Source organism: Protopterus annectens, chromosome 12.part0, assembly GCF_019279795.1.
Source record: "Protopterus annectens isolate FY-2018-M chromosome 12.part0, PAN1.0, whole genome shotgun sequence".
Lineage (NCBI taxonomy): Eukaryota > Metazoa > Chordata > Ceratodontiformes > Protopteridae > Protopterus > Protopterus annectens.
Window position 1 is genome coordinate 499,461,218 of NC_056746.1, and position 4,060 is coordinate 499,465,277.

General features: G+C 41.4%; 1 protein-coding gene across 1 annotated transcript in view; it reads left to right on the forward strand.

Moving 5' to 3' along the window:
- Positions 1–335: 335 nt before the first annotated feature.
- Positions 336–4,060, forward strand: part of LOC122816666 (cytochrome P450 3A9-like) — a gene marked incomplete in the record, with an annotated part of 160,184 nt that continues 156,459 nt past the window's right edge. Inside the window, 1 exon segment of the mRNA XM_044089620.1 lies at positions 336–423.

A 4,060-nucleotide genomic window follows, 5' to 3' on the forward strand; every position in this document is an offset into this window, starting at 1 on the left:
GTTTATATCAAGAAGATACTGTGTTGAATATAGCATATCTCATTCATCTGTAGTATAATATTTTGAAAAGGACTAATTTCTGTCCATTGGCTGATAAACCATTGTTTATTGTATAGTCACAATGGCATTTTATAAATTGGTTCATGTTTATGTATCTCATAGTTAAAATTCTGACTGGCTTAATGTATTTTTGAATATCGAAACTTGAAAACATTTGATGAAATCCACATTTTAAAGTTCTGTTTTTCCCATTCATGTATAAAATGTTTTTCTCCTAAAACTCTTTTTTGGGTAAGATTTTACAAGTAAACTCCTCTCTTTCTTTACAGATTTGCAATATGGCCTTATAACTTCTTTAAAAATCTTAACATTCCTGGCCCCAGACCACTTCCATTCATTGGAACGTTCCTTTATAACAGGAAAGTAAGTTCATTTTAAATAAATGATTTACATTGCATTTATACAGAAAGTGAAGAAATGGATAATCTTGAGTACTATGTGCCAAATCTGCATAGCTGTAGTTTGTTTCTTAGCCAAGAATTCTAGAAATATAGAAATGCTGATGGTCTAGAGATGCTTTTTTTTTTTTTTATTAACACAATACATTAATGTTGACAATAATGTAAATGTAAAACTATTTGCATTATAAGCACTTACACAAAATAATCTATCCTTTTTTACAAGCCATAAAAGACTCCTGTAGCAAACCCATGAACTTCCACAGGGTTTGTTAGATAAGGGGGAAATAGGAAGTAGATTACCGGGACTTTAACACGTATTACACACACCTACAATTTAGAAGCCACCAGTCTGTCTACTATATATGTTTGGAACATGGGTGGAAGGCAGAGCACTGAGGAAACCCATGTAAACACAGACAAGCAGACTCCACACTGCAGCCAGCCAACCAGGAACTGACCAACAGAATATCTTGCAGTGAGGCAACAATGTTACACACTACACTAATGTAATGCCCACAAAGAAATTCCTCCCTAAAATATGTTTTTTTGTTGTTTTTCTGTAAAATCATCTTTTGTTTATCGGTTCAGCATTTAATTAGGTTTCTTTAATGAAGCAGGTTCAGTAAAAATCTTTGTAAAATTAAATTATCTTATGTTGGTATATGCAAAAACTATGGCCTCAGAGAAATACAGAGCAAAACACCTTTTGTGAGCTGACCATATCCACAGAACATAAATAAGTGCTTATGGGGGTGGTGACTCCATACCTCATGCTGTAAACTGTACACCTCATACCTAAAAAAACAAAATCTTTCATCTGAGAGTTCTGCATCTCAACATAATTATAATATCACTGCTAAGGTGGCTATTAATTTATTATATAGCTAATTACATTTGTGGATGGGAAATGTCCAAGAGGAAAGTCCCCAATTTCAGTGGAGTCCCAGGGAGAAAAGCTCTATGAACATTATAATGCTTTATGTCAGTACACGTCACAAGCATGATTGATGCATTATGACATAGTACACAATATCAAACACCAAAAGCTCAACAAGAAAAACCAATAATCCAAAAAATGGTCAGAAGCAGGTCCACAAAGTAGCTGTACGGGAATCTATCAGCTCACAATAAGGCACCAGGCTCGACAGATACTAATAACTTAAGTTTTATTGCAAAGCATGGATTGGGACTCATGGGTTGAAACAGGCTGATGACAAGGAATGGAGGAACCAGAGGCATTGTCCCTGGATGCCGCTAATGAATCCGCCAACCCTACAGCATCAATGTTCTCCGTGTGTTCTCTGAGAGGTCTCTGTCCCGAATTGGTAACAGGGACGCCATCCCTGAAAACCGCTGGTGTAGTAAAAAAATCAGAAACATCCGTGCTGTCGGTAACTGACCTCTGTGCACTCCGGACTGTACCATTAGCTACCGCGCCTGCAGGGGAAACCACAGGCTGAGAACGGCACCTTGTACCAACTAGTTTCAAAACCTCTTGTTGGTTTTGAATAACAGTTTGTAACCCCTGTCCTAGTGGGGTAAGTAACTGAACCAAATTAGTCAACTGGCCCGTAAGCTGAGATAATTCTCCGGCGACAGATGTAACGCCGGTTCCATGCCCATCCTCTGCAGGACTGCCCGAACTCGAATCCATAACACCAAACACCAAAAGCTCAACAAGAAGAAAACCAATAATCCAAAAAATGGTCAGAAGCAGGTCCACAAAGTAGGTGTACGGGAATCTATCAGCTCACAATAAGGCACCAGGCTCGACAGATACTAATAACTTAAGTTTTATTGCAAAGCATGGATTGGGACTCATGGGTTGAAACAGGCTGATGACAAGGAATGGAGGAACCAGAGGCATTGTCCCTGGATGCCGCTAATGAATCCGCCAACCCTACAGCATCAATGTTCTCCGTGTGTTCTCTGAGAGGTCTCTGTCCCGAATTGGTAACAGGGACGCCATCCCTGAAAACCGCTGGTGTAGTAAAAAAATCAGAAACATCCGTGCTGTCGGTAACTGACCTCTGTGCACTCCGGACTGTACCATTAGCTACCGCGCCTGCAGGGGAAACCACAGGCTGAGAACGGCACCTTGTACCAACTAGTTTCAAAACCTCTTGTTGGTTTTGAATAACAGTTTGTAACCCCTGTCCTAGTGGGGTAAGTAACTGAACCAAATTAGTCAACTGGCCCGTAAGCTGAGATAATTCTCCGGCGACAGATGTAACGCCGGTTCCATGCCCATCCTCTGCAGGACTGCCCGAACTCGAATCCATAACACCAAACACCAAAAGCTCAACAAGAAAAACCAATAATCCAAAAAATGGTCAGAAGCAGGTCCACAAAGTAGGTGTACGGGAATCTATCAGCTCACAATAAGGCACCAGGCTCGACAGATACTAATAACTTAAGTTTTATTGCAAAGCATGGATTGGGACTCATGGGTTGAAACAGGCTGATGACAAGGAATGGAGGAACCAGAGGCATTGTCCCTGGATGCCGCTAATGAATCCGCCAACCCTACAGCATCAATGTTCTCCGTGTGTTCTCTGAGAGGTCTCTGTCCCGAATTGGTAACAGGGACGCCATCCCTGAAAACCGCTGGTGTAGTAAAAAAATCAGAAACATCCGTGCTGTCGGTAACTGACCTCTGTGCACTCCGGACTGTACCATTAGCTACCGCGCCTGCAGGGGAAACCACAGGCTGAGAACGGCACCTTGTACCAACTAGTTTCAAAACCTCTTGTTGGTTTTGAATAACAGTTTGTAACCCCTGTCCTAGTGGGGTAAGTAACTGAACCAAATTAGTCAACTGGCCCGTAAGCTGAGATAATTCTCCGGCGACAGATGTAACGCCGGTTCCATGCCCATCCTCTGCAGGACTGCCCGAACTCGAATCCATAACACCAAACACCAAACGGATGTTTCTGATTTTTTTACTACACCAGCGGTTTTCAGGGATGGCGTCCCTGTTACCAATTCGGGACAGAGACCTCTCAGAGAACACACGGAGAACATTGATGCTGTAGGGTTGGCGGATTCATTAGCGGCATCCAGGGACAATGCCTCTGGTTCCTCCATTCCTTGTCATCAGCCTGTTTCAACCCATGAGTCCCAATCCATGCTTTGCAATAAAACTTAAGTTATTAGTATCTGTCGAGCCTGGTGCCTTATTGTGAGCTGATAGATTCCCATACACCTACTTTGTGGACCTGCTTCTGACCATAGTACACAATATGATACAGAGCCCAGTGACGTGAGAAAATAATATACACTATACATGTACAGATATAAACACAAAAATATTGGAGAAGACAGAGATGAGATGTAGAGGCGTTGGAAGAAAGCAGCAGGGAAAAGAGACATGCCAACACATAACTATGGCCAGAAGACAAAATTAAACAAGTCAGTAAGCTTTATAAAAGTTGTACAACTGTAAGGATGATCGACCCATGTAGAACATCTGCTGCACAGATACTCAGGCATGTACAAATAACTTTTCAGATAGAGCAACACACAAACATGACTGTTATAATAAGTATATACATTTCAGAGATCTGTGAATGACTGGCAGAGAACTAAGAGCACATCAC